Genomic DNA, 13,839 nt, shown 5'->3' with positions numbered 1-13,839 from the left:
ATGTATGCTTATGGAAACATCAACTTTTTCCTATTTATTTTTTGATGTTGTAAAAGGCTGGAATACATATTAAATAAGTATAAATAGATAAAATATTTATAATCAGCACTTTTACATAATTATTTCGAATTATTTTCACAATTTTTCAAACTTTAATTAGGCGTTTTTGCATAAAATTGCAAACGGTCAAAAATTAGCGTACAAAAGTTTACTAGGCAACTCTGTCTAGTGAGAGAGCGATCAGCTGACACGTTCTTACGGAAAACATCAAAATTGTTTTGATTTCTACGTTCCGGGCTACGTACGTACGGGCGTTGCACGTCGGTGAGTTTTCGTTTACATTGCACACTCATAAGATAGGTCGTGTCAGCTGACAGGTTTTTGGTACGTACGTTCGTGAGTAACTACCGCATAACTGCCGCATTAGAGCTGGATTTCGATTCGATTTTTAATCGATTTAATTGATCCTTTTTCGAAGAATGAAGAATCGATTTTTTTCTAGAATCGTTCGATTTTTTAAGCCTTCGAAGTTTTGATCACCCTTCAAAAAACGCGAGTACTCCATAAATAGTGTAAGGAATACTCCTTTGGGGGTATAGGAGTGTTCCAAAACTAATCTGTATTTATACAAAAAAGTGCTCCAATAAACATTGCGATGTCCTAGGAGAGGAGTAGGTGATCCCACTCTCGCTTTGTTTGTGAGTATTCCATAGAGTACATACGTGAGAGTACCTTCCAAAGTACATCCACTCCATGGAGCACCCACAGAGGATCATATGCCAAAGTACTAAAGAGGAATTGTGTTGTCGGAAAGAATTATCGGAGTGAATTTAATTTAAAATGAAAGTACATGAAAAGGGGCAATACAACATTTATATTTTATACTACGAATATTCTTATGTTATTAAGCATTTACGTGAATAAAGAAACTAATATTTCTCTATACTATAGTATGTATACATAAAACCAGTGCGCTGTTGCATTTTATCAGAGTTGCCGTAGTAAAATTTTATTATCAGTTATTTGTATGCAATATTTTACTTTTGGCAACTCTGTTCGATCGTCATCATGTCGTGATCACGGTCGTTAAAAAACGAGCAATTATCGGCTGATGGTGGTCTGCAAACGCATTGCAAAGGAGTATTGTTAGAGTACTCCAACATGAAGAAAATGGAACACGTAATCCAACAATTTTTGCAGGACATCTTACAGTTATAGAGGTACAATTTAATATTGATTAATCAAAATGGACAGAAAATATATTTATTGTAATTATTTTTTTAAATTTATCTTCACCGGCTCACATTCATAGTCAAAATAAAATAGATTCGACTTTATTTAGAACCATTAACCATGACTATATGCCATTGTGTTGGTGACTTCGAGTGAAGGGGGAAAGGTGAGGATTACCGCTCAACTGCCTAGATGGTTTTGGCGTTGCAGAACAAATCACGCCAGCATCCCTGGTTCAACATAACTGACACCAAGGGAGATCAAGTCGTCTTACTGAAGGTCTCCCCTTAGTCTGCTTCAAAATACCGGTGCCTATAGATATAATATCTGTGCCAGAGCGTCTTCGTGCATTCCCACAACATGAAGTAGCACCAGGGCGAGGACCATAAATCGTCGCCAGGACTTTTCTCTCGTACACTGGGGCATTCCATTGTCGCTCGACACGGTCCACGATTCCGCCCCATACATTAGAAGAGGTACGATGAGAGATTTATAGAGCGTTATTGATCTAAGCTAGCATTGCCGAGAAGGCAGAATTTACTGATGAAATTTCTGCGTGTAAAATGCAATATCCTAAACAAAAGTCGTTCATGCTCCTTGGTACCCGAGGTTGGTTTCTCTACTACTGCTATAAATTCATTTGAAAACGCACAAAAGATAATGATATATATGTCAGTATCAAATACACTAATAAACCCACACACGCGCGCAAGGCGAATTCAGTAGCAGGTGGTGTTATCCATTAACTGATTGCTTCTTCTTGATAATTTTCCATATGTAGTATATTACAGATTACAGTTACGTCTCATGTACAGTTAAGCGCCAAATACACGACACGAACATTTCCGCGAACATTCCCGTTATGTCATGTTTCTGCGACCTTTTCTGTCGTGTATGGTGGTGTTTGCCAGTTCGCGCAAATGTTCGCCAAAAATCAAAATATTTTAATTTTTGGCGAACATTTGCGCGAACTGTTCGTGCGTGTATGGCGAAATAGCTCATAATCGTAGCAATTTCTGAACGGAACAAACGTGCGCGGAAAAGTAAAATGGACAATAAAAAAATTTCTGAGTGAATTTATGGAAATGTATAAATCTTTGCCATCATTGTGGCAAGTAAAAAGTGTAGTAGTGCAGTTTAGGGGGCCCACCCTAAAGTTGGGCCAAGATTTTCGAGTGAGGTATCAAAAGACGCGCATTTACGTTTAGATTAAGAATCCGAAAGCAGAAGTTAACTTTTTTCACGTGTTCAAAAGTTATCGGCGAAAAACAGGTTTGTGTGATACATATTGTTCCCGCATTTTTGCAATCTTTTAAGCACACACATCACTTTACTTTTTATACTTGGTATATTAACATAATCTAACTTGCACGAATTAACGAAAAAAATATGGGGTTCGATGTTATATAAGGTGCCACGATTTTCAAACTTTTGTGGATTTGTAGGGGTAGAGGGGGTTCTAAAAATCACAAAATTATCATACGCAGCTCTAGGAAACTCTTAGTTTATGAAATATAAGCTTTTTAATTTCCAAATTTAGTAAAATTTGAACTTGAGTCTTGCACTTAAAATTCGGGTCGCACATGTTGATAGCGGTATCAAAAGACGCGTATTTGCGTCAAGATTCAGAATCCGAAAGCAGAAACTATGTTTTTTATCTCGTTTAAAAGTTATTCGCATAAAAAATACGTCGGTAATATTGTCGCTTTTTCCGTTGTTGCAATTAAACAAACGAAAACAAACATTGTGAATGATGACAAAGTGTGATCTCCTCTACATAAACGTCAAAATTCCAAAGTGATTGGATCACCTGATTCGTATTTGACTATCGCTGTCTCATTCTGTATCTCTTTCTATCACCCGCTGAAGATAGGCGCCGCCATATGGAACAGCCTGTCAAAACGCTGAAAAGTAGCTATATTGAACAGCCTGTCAGGCAGTTGACAGATAAGAGATCACACTTTGTCATCATTCACAATGAAAACAAATGAAGGTGGTGAATAGTGTTACCAGCTCCGTAACAATATCTTTTTATCTTGGTAGAATATTATAAGGTGGTGGCACGTCGACATAAATGCAAACAAACATACACTATCAATGTATTTTGTTTTTGTAAAACACTTTTAATAATTTGTAGTCTAATATTATTTGGGGTGCTGCGCAGAAGGGTGTACTACGGAGAAGGACATCAGCGTGGCGGTAGCCACGGTTATACCACACACCGGGACTTGGCATGTCGTAGCCCAGGGTTATTTTTGATAAGCGCGGCCGAATGCCGCCTATGCAGAAAGATGTTCTACGCAGAATTACCGTTGGAATCAGCATAAAAATCTCTATAAAGTCAGATTTTTTATTTTTTTGACAAATGTATGTATTCTGCACTTGTTCCAATTAAATACATTAATTTCAAATTATTCAGAGAATTACAAAACAAAATACGTTGATAGTGTATGCATTTATGTCGACGTGCCACCACCCTATACTGTTCTACCAAGATAAAAAGATATTGTTGCGGAGCTGGCAACACTATTCACCACCTTTATTTGTTATCGTTTGTTTAATTGCAACAACGAAAAAAGCGATAATAGTACCGACGCGTTTTCCGCGAATAACTTTTAAACGAGATAAAAAATATAGTTTCTGCTTACGGATTCTGAATCTTGACGCAAATACGCGTCTTTTGAAACCGCTATCGATATGTGCAGGCATGCTTAACCAACGAAACGATATCATTTCGTTACGATAATCAACGTTAATAAACGAAACGAAGTTATTTCGTTTCGTTTATTAACGTTAAGATCGTCAAATTAACGAAATGATTTCGTTTCGTTTTCTGCCATATCAAAACGAAATCAAATCGTTTATGTTGATTATTAATTTCAAACTATGCTGGCAAAGCTGATTGATGGCGGAGTCATTAAAGGTGAAAGCATTATCCAAGCTGATTGCAACTTTTCTCATGAATTTTGACAGTACGAACATTTCTCAGAGTATTTTTGACATTACCACCAACGAATTACACAAACAAATTACATAGAGTTTGTGTGTGTATGTGCGCTCGTTGTTGCCACCTTACGGCTTCACCATGGCTATAGCATTGCCAGCACAATTCAAACATAAAGTATCACGTTTTCGTTAACGTTTTTAACGTTAACGAAAGCTTTTCGTTTCGGTTAAAAACGAGATACAATTTATCTTTATAATTTCTTTATCGATAATATTTCGAAGTGTTTCAACGGAAACGGTGGAAATTTTTTGATAAACGATTAGCTTAACGTTAAGGTGCATCCCTGGATATGTGCGACCCAAATTTTAAGTGCAGGATTTAAGTTGAAATTTTACTAAATTTGGAAATTAAAAAGCTTTCCAAATACGTCAGCAATTGGTTTATCTTCATATTGCGGCAGTGGTTATACAACTAGCTACACAGCGTGTACCGAAAAGCAGAGACACAACCTTCTGTTGTTTTTCTGTGTATAGCATATAGCTGAATCTGTTGTGAGAAATAGTGGACGCTCATAGAATACATAGGATTAGTGCAGAGGGTGAAACATAGACACATATTTCAGTTACATCTGAGTATAATGCGTATTGAAATTTAGTAGGACAAATTTTATGCGTAGCAATTTCAGAGGTGTATTTAAAATTTGTCGCTTAGCAGTCCATATAAAGTTTAAGCGTAAACGTATATAGATGAGAAAGAAAACAAAGCTATTATCTCCAAACTGTGGATATAAAGGTGTTTGACCATCACCAATTTGCTTCAAAAATTCTACAAACTGCAGCTTGTGTAGTAATGCTCTCATATTTTGGTTTAATGTTTGATGATGAAATGAAGCAAACTAAAAATACAGTTTTCAACCAAGCATTTATCTTTTTCATCGGAACACAATTCACGTAGTAGTCTATCTATAGATTTCAAAATTATCAACGCAGCTGAATTTATATATCCATATGTATACAGCATTTTCGACAACAGTAATAGATAATTTAAACACATTGTGGACTTGTGTATGCATATAAAAGCAGTCGCAATGCATAGAAGCATATATAAATTCAACTTGTGAATGAAAGCAGTTTGGATACAAATTTTACCCCAACCTGCATGAGTAGTAACGCAGAACACATTAGAACCAATATCATCAAACTGTATTTCCTGGTTAACGCTGTCTATTATTATACGTTGCTCGTTATTTGCTCGTGAGTAATAGTGTTCAAATAAAATTAGCTCATTTTCAGGTTGAGGAACATCTATAAATTACATTACAGCAGGATTCATTGTGAGAACTGGTACTTCAAGACTGTGACATGTCACGTTATGACTAAGCAGCACATCTTCATTTTCTAATAGTGCATGATTAAATGAAAATGTTTCATCGCTTGCTCTCAGGAAGCTGAATTTTTCAACTCATTCCACAGCCCCAAAGCATTTGTTGGAACATTACCGCACATATTACAGCAAATAAATGTCGCATTTGTTTGGGAGAATGAAATTGTAGCGCTTCTTCTAAGCACTCTGGCCATTCGTTATCATTTGAGGCGATTCCCCTGGCACAACAGGCTTCTACAAATGTATTAGTGGTGGCGTGAGCTTAGCACCTGCTAAGTGACCACATATGAACACGATGAGCGAGAGCGCAATGGCTACTTCGACAAAATCAACGACAGCTCTTTTAGTTTGATTTCGATGTACAGAGTACCAAAGAGTACGTGCGACCCCTGCTCAGTGTTCAAGCACTGAAATCAAACTAAATTAAAAGTTTACCTTGCTTTCGTGCTCGCTACACCTTCACGTATACTAACCCATTCTCAATTTAGTAACCGTGTAAATGGATTGTTGCCTATTATATATAACTGAGATAACCAAAATTGAAACTGTGGCTGTATTAGTGAGAGCGTGATGATCGTACGAATCACTTGATGCATGATTCATTTGCATATTAGCAAGCAACGGCGCAACATCGTATGCAAGAATTTTGGTTATTTATGCGCAAGATTACGAAACTTCGCGCATAAATAGCATAGTCGTACGCAAACAAGCGACACAAACAATCGATGTTGCTGCTCTGCTTTTTGAGCGACAACTAAAGGCGAAAGAGAAAAACAATACGTGTGAAGTGGCGCCAACTAAATGGTTATCCCTGAAATATAACCCCAATATACGCTCGAACGTACATAAACGATTTTAGCCCAGTTACTTGTAAAAGAAGCAAACGTTAAAGAAAGGGTTCAATATCCTTCGGCGACCCAACATACATACCAGCAATATTTTTATCACCGCAATCGAATTACTATATATTTATATGAGTTTTGCGAAGGATCTTCAATATTCAGTTGAAATAAAATAATTAAAAAAAATGAATTCTTACATGAAGTAATAATAATACGAAAAGCCAGAGAATTATTAGGTAGGTCCTAGGTACTAGTCATCACACTCCTCATCAATGTAGGACGTTGATCAGACAAATAAATAAAAGCGTGGGTCGCGTCAAATTTCCATTGATAGTCAACCGCTCAAAATGATATTTTTATATATGTAAAAGTAAGACCAACTGACCCTTAATCAAGTTATGTTGCGCCCAACGCTTTTATTTATCTGTCTGACCAACACCCTAGATTGATGAGGAGTGTAATGACTAGTACCTAGCACCTAATAATTTTCCAGCTTTTATAAAAAAACGATTTTTTGAAATATATCGATCCACGCGCCACCTAGCGGAGTTTTTTCTTCTTTTTCTTGCATTGTCATCGGTTCTGAACTATATTCCAAGTTTCAAGTTTGTAACTAATCGGGAAGTTACAGTATTTCAATTACAAAATTCATAAACAACGCTTGCTACACAGAGTCAAGCTAAATAAACCCATTTAAAAATGCCAACAACCTGGTTTTTCTCAAATTCTGAATAGTTTGTTGTGTGTGACGATAAGAAAACACAACGTTTTATCTTTGCGCTAAGTGAACGTCAAATTGCGTTACTGAATGGGACTGATAGTGCATAGGAAATTGGAAAATTCGCCAAGCCGCTTCAGTGGAACCAACGAAAATTACATTTAATATGTTTTGAATCTCGTCACAGTTGTCTAGTTCCTCAGAATTAACGTAGTCAGTAGCTAACCTGAAAGTTGCACTGTCATATCCTTTATACACATATTTATACATGTATTTTTCAATTTTAATCGTTAAGCAAATTTCCACAATAATGTTGCAAGCAAATACGGATTATATGGTACAACGTAACGGTTATAACAAATATCAACACTAACACCATTATCACGTCTTCTATATATTGGAAACCCTTTCACCTCTTCTCGTGTGGGCTGAAAAAAATTTGTGGGAAAACTCTTGGAACAATTACCATTTCTCATGCAAACTGCGTTAAGATTCAAAGCACCATATAGGGCCCATGCATCATATGCTTCGAAACGTATTCTTGCAATTTTGGATTCATTTTAATGTCAGGAATTTCTGCACATACGGGGTTGTCTATTTTACTGACACCTTCAAGTGTATCCCTTTCATTTAATATTAGCTATATGTGCGCATAAGGCAAACATCTCTTTTGAAATTCTATTGCATAAATATGGTCAGAAACAGCACCAAAAACTTTTTTTGTGCACTGAAGACGCGCACTATAATTTCTGGGCGATAATTTGGTGTTTCTTTGAAATCAGCACTACTGATAATTTCTGCCAATTGACAATTACATGTCCTTGTAATAAACAGAGAAGGTTTACCAAAATTACGGACTATATTCATATCGTCCAAATAGTTTTGATACATGTTTCTGGCAGATCCGGTGAACGATGATGGCAGAATAATTATTCTTCCAATATTTTCATGCCCAGTGCTATGAGGATTTGTGATCAAATAATGTGTTTTGTTATACAAAACCTCACACCTCAGGTTTTCTTGATGAAGTCTTAAAAAAATTAAGTCTTGTTCGCTCAACTCGAACATACATATCTACTACCCACTGTAGATAAAGCTTAGTAGTTTTATATCTGGTTCGACTTGAAGTTGATCTACTTCGTCGGCTATGCAATATATCAGGATGCCATCCCGCGTCTCGATTGAGATATAGTAGTAGATAAGCCAAAGGATCCAAATTGTTGTTCTGGCCTTGAGCTAGATTCGAACCTTGAGTACTTTATAAATAGGCCGATAAAACAAAAACAATTGTTAGTAAAGTAATTGACAATAAACAAATCCAACATTATCAGTGTCTTGCAACACGTGGCGCAACGCTGAATAAATATAGTTGGTGAGAAGGAATAGAGGTACCTAGCAATTTGTCAGTCAAACAAACCACCGCTGTATAGCTAAATGGTTAGCGCAGCGTGCCTAAAGCGTACTGATGATGAAGGCTTAGCACCCTTCGAAATGGATCTATATGCACAGCTATGGCAGGTTGTCTGAAATATTTTCTACTTACTATTCCAAAAACAAAATAAAATTTGTCAATTATAGAAAAATTAATTTCATAAACTAAGAGTTTCCTAGAGTTTCGGATGATAATTTTGTGATTTTTAGGACCCCAGCCCCCCTCGAAAAAAAAGTTGGGAAATCGTGGCACCTTATTCAAAATATTCCCCAAAATATGTTAAATTTCACTAATTTACTTATAAAATATCAACACAAGTGTTGCAAACAATTTCTGTCCAAATGAAAACATATGAAAGTGAACAGTGTTGCCAGCTCAGCAGGTAATAAAACAAGGTTTTGTTTGATATATAAATAAAATAAATGTAAGGCGCGATAACCTCCGAAGAGATCTAAGGCCGAGCTTCTCTTCCAATTGGCGTCGTGCTCCTCTTGATTTTCCCTACAAATTGGCCGGACGGGACCTACATGTTTTATGCCGACTCCGAACGGCATCTGCAAGGCAGATGAGTTTTTACTGAGAGCTTTTCGTGGCAAAAATACACCCGGAGCGCTTGCCAAACACTGCCGAGGGGCGACCCCGCTTAGAAAAAATTTCTTCTAATTGAAAAACCTTATTTCTAAAATTTTGATGTTGCTTTGTCCGGGGTGTGAACCCAGGGCATATGGTGTGGTAGGCGGAGCACGCTACCATCACACCACGGCGGCCACCGTCTTGGTATAATAAAATTATGTTTTTATGGGAAAATGATTGCTAACTTATCATAAATCGAGTAATAAGTCGAAAAAATGTGTTATGGACAAAATACTTTAATTTTATTTTTTTCAAAAAAGGCTTAACTAAACTTACTTACTTAATTGGCGCTTAACCGTCTAAACGGTTATGGCCGTCAAACAAGGCGCGCCAGTCGCTCCTTCGCTCCGCCAACCGGCGCCAATTGGTCACACCAAGGGAGTTTAAATCGTTTTCCACCTGGTCCTTCCAACGGAGTGGGGACCGCCCTCTACCTCTGCTTCCATAGGCGGGTTCCGATAGAAACACTTTCTTGGCCGGAGCATCATCTTTCATTCGCATAACGGCCTAGCCAGCGCAGCCGCTGCGTTTTAATTCGCTGGACTATGTTGATGTCTGCGTATAGCTCGTACAGCTCATCATTAAATCTTCTTCGGTACTCGCCATCGCCAACGCGTAGAGGTCCATAAATCTTTCGAAGAACTTTTCTCTCGAACACTCCCAAAGCCGCTTCATCTGCTGTTGTCATGGTCCATGCTTCTTCCCCATATAGCAGGACGGGTACGATAAGTGACTTGTAGAGTATGATTTTCGTTCGCCGAGAGAGGACTTTACTTTTCAATTGCCTACCTAGTCCAAAGTAGCATTTATTGGCAAGACTGATTCTTCGCTGGATTTTAGTGCTGATGTTGTTGCTAGTGTTGATGCTGGTTCCCAAATAAACGAAGTCTTTTACTATTTCGAAATTATGGCTGCCAACAGTAGCGTGGTTGCCAAGGCGCATATGCGCTGACTCTTTGCTCGATGACAGCAGGTACTTCGTTTTGTCCTCATTCACCATCAAACCCATCTTTACCGCTTCTTTTTCCAGTTTGGAGTAAGCAGAACTAACAGCGCGGGTGTTTAGGCCGATGATATCAATGTCATCAGCATATGCCAGTAATTGCACGCTTTTATAGTATATTGTTCCAGTGCGGTTAAGTTCTGCAGCTAGTATAATTTTCTCCAGCATCAAATTAAAGAAATCGCACGATAGGGGTCACCCTGTCTGAAACCTCGTTTAGTTTCGAACGGCTCGGAAAGGTCCTTCCCAATTCTGACTGAGCTGATGGTGTTGCTCAACGTCATTTTGCACAGCCGTATAAGTTTTGCGGGGAAACCAAATTCAGACATAGCGGCATATAGGCAGCTCATTTTCGTGCTGTCGAAGGCGGCTTTAAAGTCGACGAAGATGTGATGTGTGTCGATTCTCTTTTCACGGGCTTTTTCTAAGATTTGGCGCATTGTGAAAATCTGGTCGATTTACCAGGTATGAAGCCGCACTGATAAGGTCCAATCAGCCGGTTTACGGTGGGCTTCAATCTTTCGCACAATACATTTGAAAGGACCTTATATGCGATATTAAGAAGGCTGATTCCACGATAGTTGGTGCATTTTGCAGTATCCCCCTTCTTGTGGACTGGGCAAAGGTGACTTAGATTCCAACCGTCGGGCATGCTTTCGTCCGCCCATATTTTGCTAAGAAGCTACTGCATGCGCCTTACCAACTCCTCGCCGCCGAACTTGAATAGCTCCGCAGGCAATCCATCAGCGCCCACGGCCTTGTTGTTTTTCAATCTGGTTATTGCTATTCTAACTTCGTCATAATCGGGCGGGGGGACATATATTCCATCATCATCGATTGCGGCATCGGGTTCTTCATCTCTGCGCGGTGAATTGCTGCCTCCATTTAGGAGAGCAGAGAAGTATTCCCTCCATAATCTAAGCACTCTCTGGACATCAGTTACAAGGTCGCCGTTTTCATTCCTACAGGAGTTTGCCCCGGTCTTAAAACCTTCCGTCTGTCGCCGTATTTTTTGGTAGAATTTTCGGGCGTTATTCCTGGTGGCTAGCAGCTCAAGATCCTCGCACTCACGCCTTTCTGCTTCTGCTTTTTTCTTCCTGAAAAGGCGTCTCGCTTCCCTTTTCAACTCACGATAGCGTTCACACACTCCTCTTGTCGCGCTCGCTTTTAACGTAGCCCTGTAGGCAGCGTCTTTTCTTTCGGTTGCAACGCGGCATTCTTCATCATACCAGTTGTTTTTTCGTGACCGCCGGTAACCAATTTTTTCCTCGGCGGCAGTACGAAGTGCTTTGGAGATATGCTCCCACTGCTCCTGTATTCTTTCAGGATTACTTGTGCTCTCAGAGAGTAGGTGTGAGAGTCGAGTTGCGAAATCATTGGCAGTCTGTTGTGATTGAAGCTTTTCGACGTCTAGCTTTCCTTGTGTTTTTTGTTCCTTGGTTTTAGCCGCGTTGAGGCGGGTGCGTATTTTGGCTGCGACGAGATAATGGTCCGAGTCGATGTTAGGTCCTCGGATCGTGCGCACATCTAAAACACTGGAGGCATGCCGTCCGTCTATCACAACGTGATCGATCTGATTGCGAGTATTTCGATCAGGAGACAGCCATGTAGCTTGATGTATCTTTTTATGCATGAACCTCGTGCTGGATATGACCATGTTTCGAGCACCGGCAAAGTCAAACAGCCTCAGTCCGTTAGGAGAAGTTTCATTGTGGAGGTTGAACTTTCCGACTGTAGGGCCAAAAACACCTTATTTGCCCACCCTGGCGTTAAAGTCGCCAAGCACGACTTTTATATCATGACGGGGGCAGCGCTCGTATGTGCGTTCTAATTTTTCATAAAAAGTGTCTTTCACCTCATCGTCTTTCTCTTCTGTCGGCGCATGGGCGCAGATGAATGATATATTAAAAAATTGTGCTTTTATTCGGATAGCGGCGAGACGTTCGTCCACAGGCGTGAACGCCAGCACTTGGCGACAAAGTCTCTCTCCCACCACGAATTCGACGCCGAAACTGCGCTTATTCGCATGGCCACTCCAATATATGTCACAATTTTTGATCTTCTTTCTTCCTTGCTTCGTCCAACGCATTTCTTGGATGGCGGTGATGTCAGATTTTGCTTTGACGAGGACATCAACCAGCCGGGCATCTGCCTTCGGTCGCGCTTATAAAAAACAACCCTGGGCTACGCCATTCCAAGTCCGGATGTGTGGTATAACCGTGGCTACCGCCACGGTGATGTCCTTCTACGTAGTACACCCTTCTGCGCAATGTGTTTCAACTTTTCAAAATGAGTACTAAAAATATATATTTTCCTTTTTCTTTAATAAATGAAAGGTGGTAAGGTAATATTTATATTTGTTTTTTTTTTTGTTTATGTGGCAGCACAGCTTTGTAATGTCATCAATAAAATATATATATATATATAAATGTGCATGTTGCTACAAAAGCGCGATTGATTTAATAAAAACATTTATAATAAGTAAAAACAATGCAAAAATGAAATGTGAAATATACAAAAATGCAATTTAAGTTTATCGTTGCCAATTTATATAGTGTATAAAAATGGATTGTGGATTAAGGTTTTGTTACGGTTTGCTGCTACGGTCTACGGCTACGATCCACTTGGGAGCGTGTTCACGCGAACACGCCTAGCGATGTGGCGAAAGTTGCGATAAAAAGATATCGAAAAACAAGAAAAAGACAGACCGGCCATCACTAGCGGAAGAAAGGTATTGAGTTTCCGGCCGTATACACACGAAGAAAGATAAAAAATTGGTAAGAAATAAAAAAAGGGGCCACCGGAATTTTAGGTGCGACGGTGGCCATGGTTTTTTGAGGGTGGGATAATGCACCGGGCGTCTCAACACCACCCGCGGCGCCCCTATGTATATTCGGCCTTTTTGTTTGTTCCAATTTTCAGCTTTTTTTTGTCATTTTGATCTCGGCGTTTGGTAACCGGCCATGTCCGGTTCGGTAATTTTTTTTTTTTGCGTTAAATTTTTTTTTGAAGTTTAAATTTTGAATGTTAACGGTCTGTCCGTGACATCCGGTTCGGCCGGATGTTGTTTTAGTTTGAATTTATAAGCGTTTTGAGTCGGTCTCTGCGCTTCTGTCAGTTTGTTTTGAATTTGACAGCTGCTCGTTTTGATAGGCATGATAGGAACTTCTTTTCTGTTTATGGCGCAGGAACAGTAAGGTTGGCAAGGACCCGCCCCAGCCGACAATGACTAGCCACTGTGCACCAACACATCATGCCGACCGCCTTCCTTACTGCTTCCATAGTAAATGCGTTACCATAACAGATGGCGCCCAACGTTGGACCGGAACGGAAATGACCGGTTACTAACGGGTAAAATTTAAAATAAAATAAAAAACGCTGAAAAATTAAAAGGAAACATGAAAAAGGCCGAATATATATAGGGGGCGCCGCGGGTGGTGTTGCGACGCCCCCTATATATATTCGGCCTTTTTCATGTTTCCTTTTAATTTTTCAGCGTTTTTTTTTTATTTTAAATTTTACCCGTTAGTAACCGGTCATAACACCACCCGCGGCGCCCCCTATATATATTCGGCCTTTTTCATGTTTCCTTTTAATTTTTCAGCGTTTTTTTTTATCTTAAATTTTACCCGTTAGTAACCGGTCATT

Source organism: Eurosta solidaginis, chromosome 1, assembly GCF_040869045.1.
Source record: "Eurosta solidaginis isolate ZX-2024a chromosome 1, ASM4086904v1, whole genome shotgun sequence".
In the NCBI taxonomy this organism is placed as follows: domain Eukaryota; kingdom Metazoa; phylum Arthropoda; class Insecta; order Diptera; family Tephritidae; genus Eurosta; species Eurosta solidaginis.
This window is presented reverse-complemented; position numbering follows the sequence as displayed.